The 25,197-nt window shown below is 50.5% G+C and overlaps 1 long non-coding RNA gene and 1 pseudogene across 4 annotated transcripts in view; one reads left to right on the top strand and one right to left on the bottom strand.

Moving 5' to 3' along the window:
- Positions 1–2,802, bottom strand: part of LOC149123802 (uncharacterized) — a 39,438-nt gene extending 36,636 nt beyond the window's left edge. For 2 of the 4 annotated variants that reach the window (XR_016215148.1, XR_016215147.1), the window contains exon 1: positions 2,636–2,784. This is a non-coding gene — a long non-coding RNA (uncharacterized LOC149123802). Of the gene's footprint in view, positions 1–2,618 lie in introns of all 4 variants that reach the window. The other 2 variants (XR_016215150.1, XR_016215146.1) reach the window with 2 other exon arrangements.
- A 1,372-nt stretch (positions 2,803–4,174) lies between these two features.
- LOC103349363 (adenomatous polyposis coli protein 2-like) lies at positions 4,175–24,356 on the top strand (annotated as a pseudogene).
- Positions 24,357–25,197: the final 841 nt, after the last annotated feature.

The raw sequence follows: 25,197 nt of genomic DNA on the forward strand, positions 1-25,197 counted from the left end.
AGAAGCAAAGCTCCATGAAGTCAAGGATTCTTTATGCCATTTGGTTGATTGCTATGTTCCCAAAGCCTATACAGTTCTGGCTGTGTTTGGTTGTTGAATTCATTAATTCGATAAATATTTGTCATCTGCCTATAAAGTAACTATGGGACAACTAACTGTATAAAAATATTTAGTTAGCCTACACTTTGGGGGGCTCAAGACCCTGATCAGGGAAATCAGTGGAAGATGGCTCCAGTCCTTGGGCCCCTGCACCCGCATGGGAGACCCGGAGGAAGCGCCTGGCTTCTGGCTTCAGCTTGGCTCTGCTGAGGGTGGCGGGTGCCATGGCAGAGTGCTTGCAGAGGAAGGATCTGGTAGTGAGTCAGAAAGCAGAGAGGCTGGGCGTAGACTCCAGCTTTTACAACCCTCTCTGCAGAACTCAAGAATTGTGAAACCGATCGGCTTATCAACATTTCTGAAATTAATGAGCTGTGTGGGTTCTTGCCATGAATTCAGAGAAGAATTCTGAATACTGGATCAAATAGAATCAGGCAGCAGGGTAAATTTTTTTAGCTTTTTATTTAGTGAGAGAAATGCGAAGGGGAGTGAGGGCTTTATGTAAGGGAGAAGGAAAAGTCTAGAAACTAAGTTGCGGTCCACACTGAGCAGAGAGCAGGCCAGGAGCCATAGGCGGTGAGCAGCTTAGCATGAGTAAGGAAGCGAAGGCAGAGAAAGAGCAGTGGCCGGAAGGCAACGCGCCCCGAAGGCACAGGGCAACAAGGGGATCCCGGGCAGTGAGGGAAAATAAGGGGAAAGAGGGCTGGGCCCACCATGTTCCAGGCCTTTTTTCCACTTCCAAAGGGGCGTGGTTATGTAGCCTGATTGGGAGGTGGGCATACAGATGGGCTCAGGTAGGGAGATGAGATCACACAGGGGCGTGGTGAAGGCGTGGCCTTCCAGCTCACAAATCTAATCAACTTTATCCTATCTGTCTGCCTACATCAAGCTCATATGAGAACCACCTTCCTAGAGCACACTCCCAGTGCCCTAAGATCTCCCATCAGGTCACATGTCCCGAAGATTCTACCATCCTGATAGTGCCACTCTGGGGACCAAGCCTTTCACACAAGCATAACGTCCAAACTGTAACAGTGGATGAGAGCTGCATCCGGGGAGTGCAGGGCATTGTGGGATCATGAGGGAGGGTGGCTATGCTGGGGGAAGCCAGGCAGAAGTTCTTAAAGACCCTCTGGGAACGCCTTCTGACATCCTGCATGCTTCAACCTGGTGTATCCAGGGTTGTATCCCACCCAGAGCGTTTGGATACTTTTGCTTTAAGTGTGATTTTATTTTTTTTTTCTTTTTAAAGGCTTATTTAATTTATTTCAAAGACAGAGTTACAGAGGGAGGGAGAGACAGAGAGAGAGAGATCTAGTTTATTCTCCAAACGGCTGCAATAGCCAGAGCTGGGCCAGGCCTAAGCCGGGAGTCAGGAACTTCTAGATCGCCTACATGGGCAGCAGGGGCCCAAACACTTTGGCTATTCTCCGTCGTTTCCCAGGCACATTAGTGAGGAACTGGATCGGAAGTGGAGCAGCCGGGACTCAAACCAGCGCTCATATGGGATGCCGGTGCTGCAGGCAGCAGCTTAACCTCCTCCACCTCAGTTCTGGCCCCTTCATAGTGATTTTAAATGCATCGCTACTTGCCTTTATAGGTAATAGCAAAATGAAGAGGCATTACCTTATCAAGTGATCACCCAGCTGGGACTGGCATTTGTAGTACAATGGATTAAGCCACTGCTTCCAGTGCTGGCAACCATATCAGAGCACCAGTTTGAGTCCTGGCTACTCTGTTTCCAATCCAGCTCCCTGCTAATGTACCTGGGGAGGCAAAGGAAGATGGCCCAAGTACTTGGGTCCCTGTCAGCCATGTGGGTGACCCAGATGCAGTTTCTGGCCTCAGCCTGGCCAAGATCTAGCTGTTGCGGCCATTTGGGGAATGAACCAATGGATGGAAGATATTTCTTTCTCTTTCTCTCTCCCTCTCTCGCTCTCTTCCTCTCTTGCTCCCTTGCAAATAAAACTAAATAAATTTGTTTAAAAAAAAAAAAGTGATAGTGAGGCTGGCGCTGTGGCATAGTGGGTAAAGCTGCCACCTGCTGTGCCGGCATCCAATATGGGTACCAGTTCAAGTCCTGGCTGCTCTACTTCCAATCCAGTCCTCTGCTATGGCCTGGGAAAGCAGTAGAAGATGGCCCAAGTCCTTGGGCCTCTATACTCACATAGGAGACCTGGAAGAAGCCCCTGGCTCCTGGCTTTGGATCAGTGCAGCTCCGGCTGTTGCAGCCATCTGGGCAGTGAACAAGCAGATGGAAGACCTTTCTGCCTCTCCCCCTCTCTGTATATAACTCTGACTTTCAAATAAATAACTTTTTTTAAAAAAGTGATAACCCAGGCATCAATAGAAGCATGTTACCATGTAAAAATTATTTTAAATTACTTCAGGGTGCTTTTATACTTTTTATATGAATGCAAGTATATTTAATACTTTACTGAACAATATATCTTATCACAAATTCTTTTCTAATTATTAATGATTTGGATATATATTTCATAAAATTCTAAACACATGCAAACCTTTCAAAAATCTGTACCTCTCCGTGGAAGAGTGCATTATTCGTACACACGTCTCCATCTCATGGCCAGTCTCACATTCCTTCCTTCACTCCATTCTTCCCGTTCTTTCTGGTGCTTTCTCCTTCTTCAAGTGGCATGTACTTAAATGAGCCAGCAAAATACTTTCAGGTGGGGCCAGCACTACGGCGTTCAGGTAAAGCCTCCACCTGCGATGCCAGCATCCCAGTGTGTGTCCCAGCTGTTCCACTTCCAACCCAGCTCCCTGCTGGATTTCCCTGCCTGGGAAAAGCAGTGGAGGACGGCCCAAGCGTTTGGACCCCTGCACCCACGTGAAGGACCTGGATAAAGCTCCCGGTTCCAGGTTTTGGCCTGGCCTATTCCTGGCTGTAGCAGTCACCTGGGGAGTGTACTAGCAGATGGATGGTCTTCCCCCCAACACCCTGCCACCTCTCTGTAACTCTGCCTTTCAAATAAGTCAAGCTTTTAAAAAAAATAGCCCTGTGAGTAGCAGGTACTATTTCCAAAACTTCAGCTGAGTTAATGGGAGCTTTAAAAGGCTTCAGAAGGTCACCTTTGGCCGCCTAGCAGTTAGGCCACTGGTTGAGACACCTGCCACCTGGCTCTGTTTCCCCAATTCTAGCTTCCTGCTGGTGCTCCCTCTGGGATGCAAAAGGTGATGGCTCCTTGCTACCCTCATTGGAGACCCGAACGAAGTTTCTGGCTCCTCGGAATTTGGGGGGTTGGAGATTTTATTTCCCATCTGTTGTATTGCCATTCACCTTTCTTCCAGAGTCACTAGGGAATAGGAGGTGGGGAGGGCCAATTCTCCTGGCACAGCAGGTTCTCAGCGCAACTCTGAAGTCCCTAGCCAGGAGGAAAGAGACGCCTCTGACAGCTCCTCCCTGCGAATGCGGGGGTGGGGGTGGGGGGGCTGGAGCGAGGTGAGAGAGCAGGCAACTCCCGGTAGAAGATCCTCAGTAATAATGAAGAGAGGGGGGCCGGCACTGTGGCGTAGCAGGCAAAGCTGCCACCTGCGAGGCAGGCATCTCATATGGGCACCGGTTCTAGTCCCAGCTGCTGCACTTCCGATCCAGCTCCCCGCTAATGCGCCTGGGGAAAAAGTGGAGGGTGGCCTGAGTTCTTGGGCCCCTGCACCCACGTGGGAGACCTGGAAGAAGTTCCTGGCTCCCCCACCGCCAGCCCCATCCCCGCAGCATCCGACAGGACCCAGACTGCGCCCAGGGACCTCCCGACGCCCCCTTCTGGACGTCCTAGTGATGGCACCAAAGAGAGAATTTTTTACGCGATCTGCGTCCCGGCCTCGCTGGTGGCGCTCTCAGCCTCAGACCCGGTGCGGGGAGCCGCTGAGGCGCGGGGCAGTGCTGAGTGCGCCAGCCGGCGAGGGCCGCGTCCCTTTGCTCCCCTGAGCCTGGAGAGGGGCTGAAGCTGGCGATGGATGCTGCGGCGGCGCAGGCGCTAGGCGGCCTGCCGGGCCGGCGGCTGGCGACAGCCGCTCTGCGGGAGTCCGGGCCACGCAGGAGACCGCGGGCTGCAGGATGAATGGGGAGAGGGGGCGGCGGGAGGCTGCGTCTGTCCCCGTGGGCGCCGGGACCTTGGCCTCGCCCCTCCGCGGGGCCCCGGGCAGCTGTGGCCGGGGAGCGGGTTCCTGTCAGATCCCGTCCCGGCCGCTTCGCCGGCCGCTGTCGGGGGAGGCGGAGGCGGGCGAACGCGGCGAACCGAAGGCGCCCGAGGTAAATCCGGTTTCTTGAGGCAGAGCGAGCGCTTCGGGAGCTGCGGGGCCGGGGCTGCGGACACAGGAGCGGCTGGGGCCTGGGTTCGCCTGTACGATGAGGTGACCCAGAGCCGTTCTCGGGATCAGAATCGTCCTGGGAAATCTTGTGTGGCGAGGGGCGCCCGGAGAGGACGCTCGGGGCGCCTGTCCTTTGGGATTGGGAAGGGGCATGCGGCAGATCACACGCGCCCTGATGCCTTCTGGGCTCCTGGAACCTCGGGTCAAACCCGCGTCTTCCTAGGAGCAGAGGAAGGAGCGTGCTGGTTCCAAGAAACCCGAGTCCCAGGTCTGTTCTACAAAACGTAGGTGGGGGTGGGTATGGGGGTGGGGGTCACTGCCCTAATGGCTGTTTTATGTCCTGTGGTCCCCAAGGAAGATTGTCATGGAGAAAAGAGGCTTCTTTTATCCCGTGGTCAGAACACTAAAAGCTTTTTAACAGATATAATCACTTGGCTGCCTCAAAACAAAACCAAATCAGCATCCATGGATGTAAGAAACCCAAATCTTAATGCCAGACAACCTTGGCCAAGGTCTATTTGTTGGAGTAGCAATAAGACCTAATTACAAAGTAGCTCTTCCTAAGCATACTTTCATAGAGCAGTAACATGGGAAACAGTAGTAAATGCACACACTTTCTCTGTAAAACACACACTGATAGAAGGGATTCTGTATGGACTGTGATGCCAGAACCATTGGCCAACAGGAGACCACACCATTCCATGTTTTGCTTGGAAGATGTTTAGTTTTCATTTGGAAGCCTACAAAATACAAATAACTTCCAAGACCTTTAAAATAATTGCAAGATGTGGTATAAAAAATGAGCCAATGCCTTTCATAATTACTCTAAATTTAAGAGAGTTCTTAGGATCCATCAGTGTGGATTTTTGTTGCTGTTGATAAAGGAAGTATAGTTTGTATTGGAGGAAAAAATACACGAGGCTGAAAATCTGTGACTGTTTGCTTTATACTGTTTGTTAATATTGAAGAGTTAAAATTGTATATGTGCGGGTGTAAAAAGTTAAGCTTAAGCTTACAGGTTTAAACCTTCCTGGTGCAGCTGTAAAAATAAGACAGAGTGAAGTAGCACCTTGACAGTAGGGACTCCATTTTGGAGCACTTGAGACTCCATTCTGGGAAAGCAACCCCCCCACCGTGAGACTCTGGTCTGAAACTATGATCTCAAATAGTCGGACAATAGCAGTGCACTACATCACCCTTGGCAGAGCACAAAAACCCCCAGCATGATTGCTCAAGCTTAAAAATAAAAAGGTTACACCTGGGTTACCTGAGCTAATAATGAAAATGTGATTTGTCTATGTCTTAAGATCACAATTGCTGATTGTAAGATATTAGCAACCGCTTAGCAACCGTGTATTCTCTCCCCCCTCTGGATTTTGCGGTTTTTGCCTTTATAAACCCTAACCTTTGGTTATTCGGGGCTGCTCTGCTCTTGTATGATCAGACAGCCCCAGCATGCTGGATAATCAATAAAGCTTCCCCATGCTGTTTGCATAAGAGACGTGTCTCTTGGTGACATTTTTCCGGCGGTCGACCCTAACAATATAAGACTTGAGGCAACTCTAAGGAAAAAAGTACAATCCAAGAATGACTCAAGTAGTTCTTTGGAATGATTTATTTAGAACATTCTGCGTGCCCAGTATGGTGGCTATGTGTTACAGACACTCTGACACCACAGCAAAGTTAGTAAGAGAACTGTTAGGAAAAGAGGAGCAGATTTGAACCAAAAAAAAAAAAAAAATACTGTGTAAGCGAAGCAGCTCCATTTCCTAAAGCACAGATCTTTTCCTTCCTCCTTAGATGAAAGAATTAAGTAAATTGTCAACAGTTGTAAACTCCAGCAAACTATGTGTCAAATTGATAAGGACACAAGTCTTGACTTCTAGAAAATTAAAATCTACACATCTTAAAATCAGTAAACATAACCCAAATATAGTCAAATTCATTTGCACAAACATGGACAGGGCTTCAAACATTTTGCCTAAGATGCATTATCTCGCTATAGGAGGCTGCGGGTGCCAATTTCATTTCTCTTTGCCCCTTACTCTAAGTCTCTAACTTACCTGCAAGGTGGAATGCCACCTGTATCTTACTCAGACATCCACATTCTCATGTCAGGAGCAAACTGAGCCAATCAATATAAGAACTTGCAGCACCAATCTCTGCCCTGCGTGGAGGCGTCTCTCTAAACACACATAGGAATCTGAACAACATTCCCTAAAAGATTTCACTGTGTAGACTCAACATACAATAGGTACATATGTGTGCATGTTTACCCACAAAAAGCGGTTAAATCTCATTTGAAAGTTTTTCTTACAGTCTTTCAGCCAAGATAGGAAGAGAAATAAACTTTCAAATTGTGGTTTTGCAATTTACAGCAGCTGCATGGCAACCAGGACACCCGAGAGCCATCCCTTTGGGGAATGAACATTTAGGTTTGCTTGGCTAATGATGACTGAAGATGATGAGAGTTTATTGAAAAATTAATAATGTAAATGAGGAAAAGTAGATAAGCATTTATAAAAGTTAGTGCCAAAGGAGGGAGATTGAAGGAGGAAAACATAGCTGTCTTTTTAGAATCGCACCAATGAAATACACAAAATCTATTCTCTTTATATTAACAAAAATTCGTAGAAGTTACTTTCTCAAATCAAACTGTTATGCATTTTAACAACATTTATGCCTTGATTAAAATCTTGAGTTCAGAACAGTAATAAAATAGCTCTTTTTCCAACACAATTTGCCTGCCACATTTCCCAGGAAAAAACAGGAAACCTACAAGTAATCTTTCAAATCCATTTTTAAAAAATGTTTGCCACTGCATTGATGATTAGATAAGCAACCCATACCAGGAAACAAAGATAATTTTGTTAGTAAAATCAAGGTTGCTTGGAGATTTGGTATTCCAGGTAGTCCCAGCTACAGAATAGACATCTTAGAGTTAACAGACTGAAAAAAAGGAGGCAGAGGGAGGGACACTTAGCACAGCAGTGAAGATTCCCTGTGGGATGCCACACCCCTTCCTGCTAATGAGCACCATGGGAGTCGGTGGTGATAATTCAAGTGCTTAAGTCCCTGCCACCCATGTGGGAGACTCACTGAGTTCTGGACTCCTGGCCTTAGCATGGCCCAGTCCCAGTTGCAGTGAACCTGGAGATGAAAGATCTCTCTCTCTCTCTCTCTCTGGCTCGCTTGCTCGCTCTTGGAGCCAGCGCTGTGGCACAGAGGGTTAACGCCTGGCCTGAAGCACCGGCATTCCATATGGGCACTGGTTCTAGTCCTAGCTCCTCCACTTCTGATCCAGCTCTCTGCTATGGCCTGGGATAGTAGTAGAAGATAGCAGCAGAAGATGGCGCAAGTCCTTGGGCCCCTGCACCTGTGTGGGAGACCTGGAAGAAGCTCCTGGCTCCTGGCTTCGGATCTGCTCAGCTCTGGCCGTTGTAGCCATCTGAGGAGTGAACCAGCAGATAGAAGACTTCTATATCTCTGAATCTACCTTTCTCTGTAACTCTGTCTTTCAAATAAATAAAATAAATCTTTTTTAAAAAATCTCTCTCCTCTCTCTCTCTCTCTCTCTCTCTCTCTCTCTTTCCCTCTTTCCTCTCTCTCCTCTCTCTCTTTCCTCCACCATGCTTTTCCAATATATTAAAAAACTAAAGGCAAGGAAAGTAGGGGAAAGAGGCTTGTTTCATACCAAGCTGCTGTGGGACCTGCTTGACCTGAAAGTTTGGTGGACAGACTTTGTAAGAGTACCTTGAAAGACAAATGAAAATCTTAAAACTTAGCCATATGAACACAGCACCTTAACGTCCCATTTTGAGAGGAATATAATTTGGATTTGGCCACTGAGGTTAGCCTAATGCATTTCTCTGTCTCCTGATTATGGTTCTGGAACGGAAGCACTCACCCTCCTGTCCCTCCTGGCCTCGGACTTGCCTAGTTCCTCTTCCATTGTCTTGTCCCACCTGAGTCACCTTTATCGGTGTCTCAGGTGAACAGTCTCCACCTCCATCGCCTCCCCAGCTCCTGGAGCTCAGACTAATTAACAGGAGGGCCAAATCCTCTGGGGCCAACTTCCCAGGCTGACAGTCAGCAAAGGGGCCCTGGACACCTGTCCCCAAGTCTGATGAGGAAAGCACTTGCTCAAGGGAACAGACTGAAAGCCACAGAAGACATCGTGTTGTCGTTGACAATACGTGAGTTACTGGGGATGCTCATAGTATGCATGGCTGACCAGCAGGAGCATGCACAGCTATGTCTGGTTGCATTTAGTTGCAGCTCTGCTGAGATGTGCAGCTGGTGCCAGGTGGTGTTAGGTTTGGAATAGCTTAGGATTCTGGCCTTTCATACTCCCAGAAGCAAGAGAAGGGAAAAGGAGATGGAGACCGACCTCGATGGAGCCAGGTTGCTTTACTGAAAGCAAAGAGGGGCTTCCCCGGTGAACTTACCTCTTATCTGTCTCACAGCTGCCCTGGGCAGCTTTCTGTTTTGCCATTTGTTCTGCAAGGAGTCTGGAAGGCTCTGGTTTGGCACCAAGGGTCTCAGCAAAAAGGAGGAAATGGGGCGAGGCGGGAGGAGGAGGGAGAAGAGGAGAAAGGTGCAACATGTCCTCTAGGCAGTGCCTAGTGATGGTTCAGACCCGTCCTATATGTCAGATACCAAAGTTGGTGGGCCCATGAGTTCCAAGAGATCCAAAGAAGCAAAAAGTGTCGATCAGAACTCATTTTGGAAGGGAAAATAAAAATGTCAGAATTTGAAGGTGGGCCAGTGCCGCGGCTCAATAGGCTAATCCTCTGCCTGCGGCACCAGCAGCCCAGGTTCTAGTCCCGGTCCGGGCGCTGAATTCTGTTCCGGTTGCCCCTCTTCCAGTCCAAATCTCTGCTGTGGCCTGGGAGTGCAATGAAGGATGGCCCAAGTGCTTGGGCCCTGCACCCGCATGGGAGACCAGGAGAAGCACCTGGCTCCTGGCTTTGGATCAGCATGGTGCGCCGGCCGCAGCAGCCATTGGGGGGTGAACCAACGGTAAAGAAAGACCTTTCTCTCTGTCTCTCTCTCTCACTGTCCACTCTGCCTGTCAAAAAGAGAGAGAGAGAGAGAGAGAAAGAGAGAGAGAGAGAATTTGAGGGTGGAGTCAGGTTCTCGGTGTCCTCAGAAACCCAGGGGATAGACAAGATGGATATGATAGCAGGTCTACCTAAATGGACAAAAGTCATCTCTCCTGGGGTAAACAGTTTTGAGACTAAAGATATGTAAAGTAAGAAGGGAAGAGCCTTCCAGACAGGCAAGGCAGTGCTGGCAGAGATAACTCGCGTCTAGGACATGAAGCCACAACGACGGAAGACCTTGATAATGATGTGAAGATGAAGGGCAAGGTCAGTGTCAGATCCCATCCATCTGCCAGGAAGGCAGGTGGGGGACAGAGCTTCTCTCCCAGTTTCATGCAGTTACATTAGTTCAAAGGACCAGGAGGGCAAACCAGACTAGAGGAAGAACTGGGCTGAGGGACCTACCAATGTTCCCAGCCATTCAGATGCCTGAATCATGGACAGAGCCATGGCTACAAAGACATAACCAGGAGCCAAGTCTAGTCCTCTCTTTCAGCCAGGAACTGGGTTTGGGCTTGAGAAAATCAGAAAACAAAGCAAAGCAAAAACCTCTTCCCTCTCCCTGCACAGCCACATTCCAATTAGCTGGCAAGACCTAGGGTCATTGACCCATAGGGTACAAAGTTGTGACTCTTATTGGGATTATTTACCATGGGCATCAATCATTCTCACATGTCTTTTTTTAATTACTAAAAATCATATGTTAAAATAATGCAACTTGGGGCTGGTGCTGTGGCTCAGCGGGTTAATGCCCTGGCCTGAAGCGCTGGCATCCCATATGGGTGCCGGTTCAAGACCTGGCTGCTCCACTTCCTATCCAGCTCTCTGCTATGGCCTGGGAAAGCAGTATAAGATGGCCCTAGTCCTTGGGACCCTGCACCCACATGGGAGACCCAGAGGAAGCTCCTGGCTCCCAGCTTCATATTGGCAAAGCTCCGGCCATTGCAGCCAATTGGGGAGTGAACCAATGGATGGAAGACCTCTTTCCCCCTCTCCCTCTCCCTCTCCCTCACCCTCTCCCTCCCTCTCTCTCTCTCTCTTCTGTGTGTGTGTGTGTGTGTAACTCTTTCAAATAAATAAATCTTTAAAAAATAATGCAACTCTATACCTTATTTGCTCCAAGGGGAAAAATTACATAAATACCTAACATTTTTCACTCAGACCCATTCAGAACTAATATTAGATAAAAGAGGGGGGTCTTTGGCAGCCATAAAAGTTGAGACATTTTACCTGTTTCCAGGTTCTGAGGAGTCTACAAGAGCCATTTCAGTTGAGCAGCTATGAACACATATATTCTAGATATGTTTCTTCTTAGAATGTGAGATGGTTACAGCTAAACTGTGTCATCAATGTGTTGGTTTTCTGCTGGAAAGCCAAGTGCAAGTGGAATTCATGTGTTACCAGTTGAAATTAGGCACAGGCTGCTCTCTGCTTGAAAACCGATACTGGAGAGACAAGAGTTGAGGCAAGGGAACAGACTAATTCAAGAAGGCAGGATTCTTGGGGGAAGGCAGACTTGTTTAATTCCAAATATGCTCTTCCCAAATTGCAAGCTATCAAGAAGACTTTTGAAAAGAACAAAAGAGGAGATAAAGAAGGGTCAGGGATAAGGAGCTCCAGGGAGACGGCGAGTTGCATGCTGGCCTCTAGCCGGATGGTAGGGGCTGGTTGGCGTCACATGGTTACTTTTATCCTGCAGTTGTAACTCTGGCCATGTGAACAGTGAGGGCCAGACTACTTTACAGTCCCAGCCAGCTATCCCAAGGGCAGATTCTGGACTTCTCAAGCATTAATTAGTCATTGAATAAAACAGTCACAAAGCTCAGCAATTGGGGTCGGCACTGTGGCATAAAAGGTTAAGCTGCCAGCTGCCGTGCTGGCTTCCCATATAGGCCCTGGTTTGGTTCGAGTCCCTGCTGGTCCACTTTCAATCCAGATCCCTGGGACGGCAGCAGAGGGTGACCCAAGTGCTTGGGCTTCTGCCACCCATGAGGGAGACCTAGAAGAAGCTCCTGGCTGCAGCTTGGCCCAGCCTCAGCTATTGCGACCATTTGGGGAGTGAACCAGCAAATGGAAGATCTCTCTCTCCCTCTGTCTCTGCCTTTTGAATAAATAACTAAATCTTAAAAAAAAAATAGCTAAGCAGGTAGCTTTGGTTCATCAGAACCTGAGAAAGAGGGCCGGCGCCGTGGCTCAATAGGCTAATCCTCCACCTTGTGGCGCCGGCACACCGGGTTCTAGTTCCGGTCGGGGCACCGGATTCTGTCCCAGTTGTCGCTCTTCCAGGCCAGCTCTCTGCTATGGCCAGGGAGTGCAGTGGAGGATGGCCCAAGTGCTTGGGCCCTGCACCCCATGGGAGACCAGGATAAGTACCTGGCTCCTGCCTTCGGATCAGCACGGTGTGCCGGCCACAGCGTGCTGGCCACGGCGGCCATTGGAGGGTGAACCAACGGCAAAGGAAGACCTTTCTCTCTGTCTCTCTATCTCACTGTCCACTCTGCCTGTCAAAAAAAAAAAAAAAATAGAACCCGAGAAAGAGAAGAAAGATGCATCAGCCAGGCCACATGTGACCAGAGAGCAGCAGTGTGACAGCTGGCACTGACATGTTTCATGAGAGCCTTTCAAATAGAAAACCAGTGTAGTTGAATCTACATAAACATAAACAAATTTTATATATAAGTGTGACTTCCTTGTTTCACCATCACAGGTATGTTTGTTTTATTTAGTTGCAAGGGGATGGGACTCCAATTTGTCCTGCTTAGAATCAATTTTGAGGGCTTGAGAGACACTTCTTCACATCACTGGGTCTTTGCACCTTCCCATCCCCATCCATTAACCAGTTGTCCTTCTCCTCCCAGCAGCACTTCTGAAGCCTGAGCTGTCCCCGCCGGCAAGTCTCTCTGTGGTGCACAGAGTGTAAATAGAGATGTTCATTCATCACGACTTGTTGTCTTCCTTAGTGACCATTTGCTCTCCTTGGGCAGTGGCCACTTTTGCTCACCACTGTACCTTTTGTACTTGGTTCAGTAACTGTTTGCTGTAAGGGTGAATGTGTATTACGCACCTGTCTCTGTATGCTTGTAACACGCTTTCTTCATGAATGCAATATGTGTATTACTGGGTTATACAAATGTCTGTGTGTACATGCCTGCATGTATATCTAACATGCTTGCCTGCACATGCGCGTGTACAATGTGTATGTATCAGTGCATATCAGAGTGCACGTGTGTGATGTGCATGGCTTCCTATGTAATGTGAACATTGGGGTGTGTAGCGTGCATGAATGCATGTGTGTGTGTGCGTGTTCTGTCCAGAGTGGTCCACGGGAGACTGGAACATTAAAGGAGCACTTTGTTGGAAAGCTCTCTAAGGGGACTCATGTAGAGTGCCAGAGCCCTTCCCAGACTCTGTCAAACCCTGGGTGTGGACTGCAGGAGGATACCAGTGAAGGGCAGATGTGATGAGTGGACTCTCATGAGAGCAGGAGGAATCATATCATTTAGAGTTTGATGAATGCTTTTGGAAGGGTTTAGAATTTCCTAAAGATGCATGAAGGGTTGCATTATGAATGTTTGAATCTCAAGGGAAGAAAATCAGTGAACTCCAAGGCAAAAGACCAACGCTGGCAATGGGGCACACCGTGGGAAGGTCTTGGTCATTTTCCTTACATGAAATTATGAAACAGTCATGTTAATATGCACTCTCATGCTTTGTTCATCACATCAGTATTCCTCTTAGATGTCTCACGCCTCCAGGTAATATACTACACTTGATCTTAGACAAAAGGCCGAGAAGTGATCCACGTAATATACAATTGCAACTACTTGTCTTTATTTTAGTGGTGCTTTGAGGAAGAGGACTGCAAGCTGATGCAGAAGCCCTGAGGCAGCTGTGGTCCTGCATTTCTTGGAAGCAAATGTTCAAGTGAAAAGAGACCTAGGTGAGCAGAGAGTGAGGGAGAGAAGCATCTACAAAGTTGTGGAGGTAAAGGAGGATCTGGTAGGAGAGAAGCCTTTATTTTCCCAAAACTATGAAAGGAAGTTGATTTTTGCATAGGAAAGGAAGAAGGGGGGCCAGCTCCGAGGCGCAGTAGGTTAATCCTCTGCCTCCAGTGCCAGCATCCCATATGGGCACCAGTTCTAGTCCCAGCTGCTCCTCTTCCAATCCAGCTCTCTGCTATGGCCTGGGAAAGCAGTAGAGGATGGCCCAAGTGCTTGGGTCCCTGCACCTGCATGGGAGATTGGGAAGAAGCATCTGGCTCCTGGCTTCAGATCGATGCAGCTCCGGCTGTGCAGCCATCTGGGGAGTGAACCAGTGGAAGGAAGACCTTTCTCTCTGTCTCTCCCTCTCACTGTCTGTAACTCAACCTCTTAAATAAATAAATAAATATAAATAAAAATAGGCTAATCCTCCACCTTGTGGCGCCGGCACACCGGGTTCTAGTCCCGGTTGGGGCACCAGATTCTGTCCCGGTTGCCCCTCTTCCAGGCCAGCTCTCTGCTATGGCCCGGGAGTGCATTGGCAGTGGAGGATGGCCCAAGTACCTGGGCCCTGCACCCCATGGGAGACCAAGAGAAGCACCTGGCTCCTGCCTTTGGATCAGCGTGGTGCGCCGGCCGCAGCGCGCCAGCCACAGAGGCCATTGGAGGGTGAACCAATGAACTAAAAAAAATAAATAAAAAAAAAAAAATAAAAATAAATAAAAATAAAAATAAAAAATAAATAAAATAAAATCTATTTTTTTAAAAAAGGCAGAAGGCTGATGCTTGGTAATGGATGGACTATGAGGGGTGAAGGGATCTGAAGTGGATACAAGGAGCTGTGGCAGGACACAGGACCTCATTGATTTGGCAGCATGGACATGGGTGGGAATGGGGTATGTAGGAAGCTTGATGAGGTTTCAGGTCCTCAGGAAAGCACAGTCAGATCTGTAGCTCAGAGAAACCATCAGGTGGCTACAAGGAACTATGGAGAATGATGTGTGTATGAAATAAGCTAACATGACCAGGATATCAACTGTGGGTGATCCTGTACCTGGCTGGGAGACTGCCTGCCTAGCCCATGCAGGAGGTTAAGAGGGCATGGCATACCATGCCTCCCAGGAAAGACCCTGGTTGGTGACTCAGCACACTGAAACCCACACATGACCAGACTGCTGGCAGGTGGCAGGGACCCCAGGCACATTTCCCCACCCTCACTTCCTGTTGAGAGGACTTGTGATTGTCAACTAGGTGAACAACTCCCATGTGTGGCCCAGACCCATAAGACCACCTGGAAAGCTACATAGGCTACATGACCTTCAAACTGATTGGAGAAGCATAGAGGTGCCAGTATCAGCTTTATCCTATAGAATTAGTGTTGCTACCCTGAACTAGGTACTCCCCTTTGCCTGCCTCATAAAATATGGTGCCTGATTGTTAATAGATGGACACGTCACCAAAACTTGTCTCCAGTGCTTCTTGTTGAAGAACACCATTGCCCACCATCCCGACAGTGTGGACCTCGCAGGATGAGCCCACAATCAATCCACTGGGAGAAAGGGAGTAATGTTTTAAAAGGAAAATTACTTTTATGTAACCTGTAAAAATAAAATTAGCTGTGTATCTTCTTGACAAGGGGAAAATGTCATCTGCACAGTGACCCCATGCATCAAGAGTTGCTGAAGGACACTGGCAGCAGTGAGTCCAGCTTCCATGACTGAGGCAGGGAGATGTCCCTCCCATCATTGCACTGCACAAAACTGGGCAGACCAGAAAAGGGGACAATAAGTGCATTTAGACTAGTAGAGCAGAGAAAAATCAATTAAAGAAATACATATACATCAGCCCTGCCAGACCCATCTCACACATGGCAGGTATGGCAGCAAGAAACTGCATGATTTCAGAGGGCATCATGTCAACAGCTCCACCACAGGACCTGTAAGGTCAGCAGCTGTCTGGAGCACTGGCTGTGTTCATGAGCATGACTGTGGAAGCTGCATTATATAAACTGCACACATTTAGAAAACAGATCTTGTCCTCAAAGAGCCCAGCTGCTTAAGTAGTTCTCAGCTTCTCTGCAGTGTGTAACAAATTATATGTTGTCTCTTTTTCCTACTTGATTTAAGCATAAACAGCCATCACAAAATGCCAGTTGTTTTTATAGGTTTTTAGATTGATGGTGGTAGAACTCATGATATATGCAGATTTTAGTTACCGGCATTTGATGCTCCATTTAGATAGAGTGTTATCTAACTTAGGTATCTATATGACTGCTAGTTGATTTAATCGTATGCCATGTTATGCATAAGTCCTGGAAGGCTTTGTGTAGGGAAAACTCAGAGAATCACAGTGAAGTGTCCAGAAGTGTACTATGGTGGGATCCACAATGATTCTCCTTATAGAGTCGGGAGAACACATACCAACCCATTTTTCCAATTATGAACAAGATTCTAAAATTTTTTTCATTATTTCAACTCAGGTCATTTGTGTTATTTCTCCTTTTTCATTAGTGATACTGAGTTGAAAGAATCTGAGTATAATTTACATGACTCTAAATGCTTGCAAAGAAATAATATCTATACTATTAAGTACTTTTTAAATGTTTTAAGTGCTTAAATAACATTGTATCCATTAAAATTAATGTTTTGGAAGAATCTTCAATTTTAAAAAGTAAAAAAAAGATGATTTAGGATATATTTTGTTTGAAAATCATTAAATCAATAGGTAATAGGTAAATAGATGATACACAGATAGATAGACGACAAATGATAAATACTCACCATAGTCCAAATATGTATGTCTGTTCCATGTTGCGGCCTACTTTTTTTTAAAGAGATTTATTATTCATTTGAAAAGCAGAGTTAGAGAGAGAGAGATCTTCCATCCACTAGTTCACTCTCCAAATGACTGCAACAGCCAGGGCTGGGCCAGACAGAAACCAGGAACCAGTAGTTCTTCTGGGTCTCTTATGTGGTGCAGGGGCCATCATCTGCTGCTTTCCCAGGTGTATTAGCAGGGAGCTGGATCAGAAGTGGAGCAGCCAAGACTCAAACTGGTACCCAAATGGGATTCTGGCACTGCAGGCCTCGGCTTAATCTACTGTGGCACAACACCTGGGACCTAATTCTTTTAAAACAAGAACTCATTAAAAACTCACTCTGCACCTTATAAGTTTCCTTGGTGCTCTGCTTAACCTATTTTTGTCAATGACCTTAGTATCTGTCTGGTCTCTCAACTATCCATGGTAATGTTGCCTGTTATTAAGTGTCCACAATCCTACATCTACAGCTGCAAATTACAAACCATTCTCAAGCAATGAGGACTTCCGTGATGTCAGAACCAGCCTGGAATGAACTCAGTAAGCAGTGGAGCCTGCCCTGCTGAATAATGCTTGTGGAATCCTTGGGCTCCTTGTGTGAATACTTAGAGGGTCTTCAGAAACTAATGCATGTGATTGTCGCCTGTGATCAGTTTGTCATGGATCACAATGTGACCTTCCTAACACCTGCAACACCCTGAATTCTCTAACACATTATGTACTGGATGGTTTCAGGTCAGATGTTAAGGGGACATGACCTGCCATTCACTGAAAGGTGCTTGTCCAAATAAAGGGTGGTTCTGCCCATATCCCTTATGGCATAGGCTTTGCCTTGCCTGATTTCATGGCAGTTATCATACGTGGATCTGAAATGCACATGTGCACACCATGTTCAAAGGAGTGAGAGTCTGTTATTAAACAGAGGTGTGTGGCTTTTCCTTTGTGGATTACTCAAGAATCTTCGCTTCCTATCAGATTACAGGCAGAGCACTGCCATCAGGGGCTGATGCTTATCACAGGAGCAAGATCCTATCTTCAGTTAAGCCTCATTCATGCAGGTGCATTATTCAGACAAAAATCAAACTACACTAGCAGGAAAAAGCAGATGTGTGCAATTGTGTCTCTCTTTGTCCTTATTGTGTAAGGGGGCTCTTGCCTATTAGGACCAGACACTCAGGAGCAGCCGCAGGATACAGGGTTGTTCAGCAATCCATTCTCACAACCCAGATCACCCTCCTGGTTCACCCCGAGGGAGGATGCACTGACCTTCTGTTGATTACAACAACAGCAACCTGGCAATCCTCAACAAGTCACCCTTCATGATGTCTCTTTCCACTTATTTCTGTGAAAATCAGAATCCCAATGAAATATCTGCCTCCTTGATTCATTGTGAAAACTCCTCAACCTTATCCTAGCAAACCAGCAGACCCAAATCTAAGTTCATTGCTATTGTTGAGAAGGGAAAGCCGTGGGCTCCCCTGCAGAGCCTTGGAGCTGTCCTTGCATACTGTATCTGCTCCACCAAGCAGACTGGCAGCTGCTCTGGCACAGGGGATAAAAAGCTTCACTTTTAGCTCTACAGAGGTGCAGGACCAGGCCTGGACCGTGTCTGAAACAGGCAAGTTCACACCCTACTTCCTCCCGAGCTCCTCCTCAGCCCTCACGGTGCTACTGCTCATTTCCTCAGGGCCCTCGGAAGCTGCCCTGGTTTCAGTGCACACACTCTGAAGTGCTTGGAACTCGATCCACGTCTCCCACGGATCACCACCAGGTGCCTCCCACGGTGAGCATTAGCAGTGGAGCTGAGACTCAAACCCAGATGCTGTTATGGGATGTGGGCATCTCCAATGATGTCTTAACTGCTGAGTCAAATGCCTGTCCCCACTTCTTTCTTTCTCTCCCTTCTCCTCTCTTTCTCTTTTATGTGGCATGACAATATTGCCACATTCTTAGCAGCTCAATAAAACACACACATATTATCTCACTAGTCATGTGAAAAGTAAACATCTGGGGGGCTGGCACTGTGGTGCAGCGGGTTAACACCCTGGCCCTTATGGGCGCCAGTTCGAGTCCTGGCTGCTCCACTTTGATCCAGCTCTTTACTATGGCCTGGGAAAGCAGTAGAAGATGGCTCAAGTCCTTGGGCCCCTGCACCCGTGGAGGATACGCAGAGGAGGCTCCTGGCTCCTGGCTCCTGGCTCTTGGCTTCGGATCGGCACAGCTCTGGCCGTTGCAGCCAACTGGGGAGTGAACCATCAGATGGCAGACTTCTCTCTCTCTCTCTGCCTCTCCTTTTCTTTCTGTGTAACTCTGACTTGCAAATAAATAAATAAATAAATAATCTTCAAAAAAAAAAAGTAAAGTAAACATCTGGTTCATTTTCAAAGCAAGATGTTTAACTGTGAGTAGACAACTGGGTAGCCTAACAGCTAGGTTACATGCACCTCTGAAATTCCTTAGGCAAACAGGATGTTAGTGGTCAAAACAGCTGAAGCAAATATGCAGGGAAGATTTTAGCCCTGTAGTGCTCGGCCAGTGAGGAACTGGGGCAGACACCTGCATGCTAGGCAACAGCTTGCTATAAACCATCCCAGGTGTGTTAGCCTGATCTTGCAACATCATTAATAAAGTCTCGCTTTTGCTGCACTTCCTGGGTCTGAGTCCATCCTTTGAGTGGACAGGTGAGGCTGTTCCTCACAGTCAGGGGCACAGACAGAGCTCAACTGGGGTCTGTGCAAGCCTGCAATCAGGGAACTGTTTTGCAGGGCGGGGCTCTCACACAGAGGCTCAGTGGGGAAGGACCCACAGCCAAGCTCAATCGCTCATGCATTTGGTTGGCAGCATTCATTGCCTTGCAGCTGAGAATTAACCACCCTGCTTTATGCTGTTTGTCAGCCAGAGGCTTATTTCAGCTTCCAGAGGCTACCTGTAGCTCCTTACCCTCTGGCCTTCTGAAAATAGTGTTAGTAAAATTACAGGAACCGTTCTTTTGGATGGAGCTTCTACACTGGGCCCAACATGAGACTAAAAATCATCATGGAGTCATTCCTGCTGATGTTCTCCACAACCAAAGTGAAATTGAGCTGCCATCTGACCTTGCAAAGAGATTAGGCTGGTCATTTGGGGAGTGAACCAGCAGCACTCTGCTTCTCTCTATATATTCATCTATCTCACTCAAATAAAATGAAAATCAACAAATATTTTAGAAAATGTTTATATATGAATCGGAAATTGTGAGGTATGTGTTTTAAATGCACTTCAGAAATTATTAGGAAAAATCTAGTTTGATTTGAATATTCACTTTTTTGAAAAAAAATCACTCTCCTTTTTTTGTGAGTCTACCAATGAGCATGTTGAGTACTTGTAGTAATGAACACACATTTTGGTCTAGGAGTGATCAAGTGCTTCATTGCAATCATCAATTAGTAGAGAGCAAAGAGCTAAGTGGTCCGTAAGTCAGAGAGGCACAGAATGAGCAAATACATCTACATCTGAAGACATTCGAGACTCAAAACTAACAATCAAAATGCTCTTGACAGTTGGAGTCTCTATCATCCAGAGGTAGCCCTGCAAATTAATCACATTCTTTCTTCTGCCAAGGAACTCGATGTTGAATGTGGCACCAAAAGATGGCCCAGTAAAATGGTCTGTATTCACATTAGGGTAAAATACATGCATTTCTGAAAAACACAGAATTGGAAGACTAAACTACAAAAAATTTCTGACTCAAAGCAAACCCCAAGTGTTATCGTATCATCATCAGTGTGAGCAGCAGCCCCTCATGACCAGTGTCCCCAGAATGATTCTGGATCCCGTGTCACCATCCCCGGCATGAGCAGTGTGACCGGTGTCCCAGTATGACCCACGTCACCATGCCCAGTATGAGCAGCCTCTCCGGGTGACCATCTCTAGCATCCCAGGTCACCAGTGTGTCCAGCATCACGAGGAAGGTGAGTCTGCAGAGGGGAGAATTCAGTCAGAATTATTGTTCTAAGTCATCTTTGGACAACGGGGAAAACTGCCCTCCCTGGTGTTCTTTTGAGGCTTTAAGGAAATTGGTGGCTGCCTTCGTCTGTTTTCTGTTACTGTAATCCAATACCACAGACTGGATAATTTATTAAGAAAAGAAATTCATTTCTTGGAGACTGGGAAGCCCAAAGTTGGGGGCTGCACCTGATGGGAGCTTTCTGGTTGGAAAGGAACTCTGCAGAGTCCTGAAGTTGTGCAGGGCAGCTCATGTTGAGATAGAGAAAGTGTATGAGCTTGGGTCTCTCTTTTCTTATAAAGGCACTAATGCAAACCCAGGAACCCCACTCCCATACCTCATCTAATCCTAATGACCTCCCAAAGACCCTCACCTCAAATACCATATAACATTGAGGATTTTTTTTTTTTTTTTGGACAGGCAGAGTTAGTGAGAGAGACAGAGAGAGAGAGAGAGAGAAAGAGAGAGAGAGAGAGAAAGGTCTCCCTTCCGTTGGTTCACCCCCCAAATGGCCGTCGTGGCCGGTGCACTGCGGGGATCCGAAGCCAGGAGCCAGGCACTTCCTCCTGGTCTCCCATGCGGGTGCAGGGCCCAAGCACTTGGGCCATCCTCCACTGTCTTCCCAGGCCACAGCAGAGAGCTTGACTGGAAGAGGAGCAACCAGGACAGAATCCGGCACCCCAACCGGGACTAGAACCTGGAGTACTGGTGCCGCAGGTGGAGGATTAGCCTAATGAGCCACAGCACCGGCCTTTTTTTTTTTTTTTTTTTTAATTTATTTGAGAAACACAGAGACACACCACCACCACCACCCTTCCCACCTGCTGGTCCACGCCCCCAAATGCCCACAATGGCCTCCCAATCCCCTGAGGGCGGGGCAGGGCCGTCTGTTCCGGCCACACCTGACCCCGCCCCCACCCTCCCCCAAGCAAGGCGAGTGCTCCGGAACCACAACTGCCTGAGAGGCTGCTAGCAGCAGCTCCTGGCCACGCACAGCCTGACCATCGTGCGCAACGCGTGCGGCACACACTGGAACCTGTGGGCCTGCAGCGCGCGGGACCAGGAGCTGCTGTGGGACCTGGCACCATGGGCATGCTGCGCAACCTGGTGCACTCCAGGCACAAGATGATCACCATGGGTAGCGCCGCTGCCTTGCGTGACCTGCTGGCCCACAGGCCCGCCAAGCACCAGCGGCTGCCATGGCCATGTCCCCGGCACCTGCGTGCCCAGCCTCTACGTGCACAAGCAGCGGGCGCTGGAGGCGGAGCTTGACGCCCGGTACCTGGCGCAGGCACTGGGCCACCTGGAGAAGCAGGCCCTGCCCGAGGGCGAGGCCGCGGCCGCCCCTGCGGCACCTGGACAGGCTGGCTCGGGACTACACCTCCAACTCGGGCTGCTTTGAGGACAACGACGCGCTGTCCCTGGCCGCCACCACCGCCGAGCCCACCAGCCCAGCCGTGCTGTTCTTCCTGGGCAGCCCCTTCCTGCAGGGCCAGGCGCTGGCCCGCACCCCACCAGCCCGCCGGGCCTGGAGCCCGAGAAGGAGGCCAGTGGTGAGGCGGCCTTGGTGGCCAAGGCCAAGGCTGAGCTGGCGTTGATGGTGGCGGGGATCGACCATCTGGTGGAGGACATCTCGGCTTCAGCCTCAGCTCCGGGGACCCCGGGCAGGAGGCGCTGAGGGAGGGCCGGGTGCAGTGCTACTTGTTCTGCTGCTGCCCCGAGGGCAGCCGGCCGGAGGCGGGGGAGGGGGGGGGGGACGGGCGCACCCCCTGCTCCGGTTCAAGGCGGTCCACGCCACCCTGTCCAACGACAGCCTGTCCAACGATAGCTTCAACAGCGGCAGCACCAGCGACGGCTACTGCCCGCGGGAGCATATGCGGCCCGCTCTGCTGGACCTTGACCTTGACGTGCCGCTGCTGGAGGCCACGGGCAGGGCAGGCGCGGGGGCCCAGGCGGCCCCCCTCCCCGCGGCCCGGAAGCAGGCCTGGCTGCCGGCAGAGGGCCTGAGCCAGGTGCCTGAGAAGCTGGGGGCCGGCCGGCCGCCAGTGGCCAGCAGGGCACTGCAGAGGCTGGTGGCGCAGGGGGGCCCCTCTCGCTGTCCTCGCTATTCTCTGCCGGACGCCCAGGCCCCAGCGAGACCGGAGACCTGGACAGCGACTCCTCCTTCAAGGGCCTGGAGGAGGCCGGCCCCGAAGAGGCGGAGCTGGACGGGGCTTGGCGGGGGCCGGGGGGCCGCCTCCCTGCCCGTGGCCGTCCAGGCGCCCCTGCGGGGCCGCGGCCGGGGCCTGGGCGTGGAGGACGCCACAGCGTCCAGCTAGTCGAGAACTGTGTGCAGGAGACGCCGCTGGTGCTGAGCCGCTGCAGCTCCATGAGCTCCTTGGGCAGCTTCGAGAGCCCGTCCATCGCCAGCTCCATCCCCAGCGACCCCTGCAGCGGGCTGGGCAGCGGCACAGTGAGCCCCAGCGAGCTGCCCAACAGCCCCGGGCAGACCATGCCGCCCAGCCGCAGCAAGATGCCGCCGGCCGCGCCTGCCGGCCAGCCTGAGAGCAGCCAGTTCAGGCTGCAGTGGGAGAGCTACGGGAAGCGCTCCCTGGACATCGCCGCCTGCCGCGAGCGCTGCCCCCTGCCGTCGGAGCTGCACGCCAGCAACGTCGCTTCACCAAGGGGAAGCTAGAGAACTTCTGTGCCTCCAGCCTCAGCGCGCTGGCCCTGGACGAGCACTCCCTGCAGCAGGTCGTGGAGCTGCGGCTGCTGCCGCCCACCTGCCCCGACCGCGGCACCGGCGGGGGTGGCGGTGGCGCCGGGCACCGCCGGCGAGAAGAAGCCGCCGGACGCCAGGAGGGGCCGGCGCCCGCAGGCTCCCTCACCCGCACGGCTGCGGACCAGGAGCTGGAGATGCTTCGCGAGTGCCTGAGGGCGGTCGTGGCCGCGCGGCTCCGCAAGGTGGCCTCAGCGCTGGTGCCCGGCCGCCGGGCGCTGGCCGTCCGCGTCTATATGCTGGTGCCCGCCCCGGCCCGGGAGGACGACTCGTGCACCGACTCGGCCGAGGGCACGCCGGTCAACTTCTCCTGCGCCGCGCCCCTCAGCGAGGAGACCCTGCAAAGGCCCCCCAGGGAGCAGTCCCGAGGCCGGCTGGACAGGCAGGAGCACCCCCGGCCTCGCCACCCCCTCCAGCAGGGTCTCGGGGCACCGGCTCAAGGCTGGGGGCACCAGCTGGAGCCCGGAGCCGGGCCGGGCTGGAGCTGCCCCTGGGAAGGCCCCCAAGGGCCCAATGGGACCGGGCTGGAGGGGAAGGAGGGAGGCAGTCCCTGTGCTTCAGGACACCCACCGAGGAGGAGGAGGGCGTGTACTGCTTCTAGGACTCTAATGAGGCGCCCTCCTTGGCCTGGCCGCCCCCGCGGCGTGACCATCCGCCATCCCGCGGGCCCTGAAGCAGGGCGGGAAGGAGGCCCGGGCCCCAACCAAGGAGCCCGCTGGCCCAGCCCCGGCTGATCGCTGAGGAGACCCCCACCTTGCTACTCCCTGAGCTCCTCGGCCAGCTCGCTTAGCGTGCCCGAGCCCCATCAGGAGCCGGCCAGACACCTGAGAGGCCGGGAGCCCATGGTCCCCCAGGCCCCACACCAGGGAAGTGGACACGACAGCTCCCCCAGCCCGCGGTCCAAGGAGGAGCTCCTGCGGCACTGCATAGGCTCAGCCACGCCCAGACGCCGCCCCGTCCTCTGGCCCCTAGTGCCACAAAGCCCTGGCTGCCCTGCATGATGGGCAGCCAGCAGAGGCGCCCCGGGACTGCAGAAAGAGGCTGCCGGCTCAGACAGGGCCTTTGACCTGGAAAGCATCCAGGAGGGCACCAACTTCATGATCACGTGGCTGCACCAGGCAGCCGCGGCGGCCCCCCCGCGAGGCCTCCTCCCACTCCTACTCCCTCCCGTCCTTGGGATCTGCACTGGAGGACTAATTTTCAACTTGAGTTTGGAGGCAACACACACACAGAGACAATAGCAATAGCTATAAACAACAGTAAGGCTATCATACTTTTTTTTTTCAGGGATAATAAATTATTTTAATAACTATATTTGACAGCGGTTTTTGTCCATGAATTTAAAGATAACTCTCAACACCCACCCCCCCCCCCCCCCCGCCGCTCTCTTACAAACTGGGGATTGGCCTGCCCTCACCAGGGAGTGAGAAAGCTGTGCCTCCCACTTGGAGAAGGGGACTCCACACCGTGTCGGAAAAAAAGACCTACATTCAAATTCCTGGTTGTACAACTGTACATTGGTTTCAATTGAATGGCTCAAGTTAAACAAATATAGATTTCATATATATGAATATTCTATCATGTATAGGTATAGTATATCTATTGTAAAAGGATAAAATTTTTAAACTTTTGACTGTGCATGCACAGCCCAAATCTGGTTCGCACTCCTTAATCCCAAATGTGAACAGGTCCCCCTCGAACCCGCTGTGCCACCTTCCCACCGGACCCTGCCCCTCTGTGCACGCCCTGTCCCCCCATCCCACGCTGCAGCTCCTGGGCTCCTCTCCTTAGTGTGACTGCGCCAGCTCCAGAGCCTCTGAGCCCAAGACAGTGCGGGATGACCTGCAGCCTCCTTAACCTCACTTCCTTAACTGCACTTTAACCCTCAGAGACTTCTGCCAGCGACAAAGTTATAAACTACAAGCCCGCACGCAGGAGGCAAGGCCTCCTCTCTCTAGAGAAAAGACAGCAGGATTCTAGCTCCTGGAGTCTGGTAAGTTTCAAGTCGGTTTCTCCGCACAGCACTGAAAACGCCGTGGTCCAGGCCTGTGCTGTGGCCTGGTGGGCTAAGCCTCCGCCTGCAGGGCCGGCTTCCCCCATGGGCACTGGTTCCTGTCCCGGCT

The sequence above is a fragment of the Oryctolagus cuniculus genome, chromosome 10 (genome assembly GCF_051225735.1).
Source record: "Oryctolagus cuniculus isolate XC-2025 breed Fujian yellow rabbit chromosome 10, ASM5122573v1, whole genome shotgun sequence".
Taxonomy (NCBI): Eukaryota; Metazoa; Chordata; class Mammalia; order Lagomorpha; family Leporidae; genus Oryctolagus; species Oryctolagus cuniculus.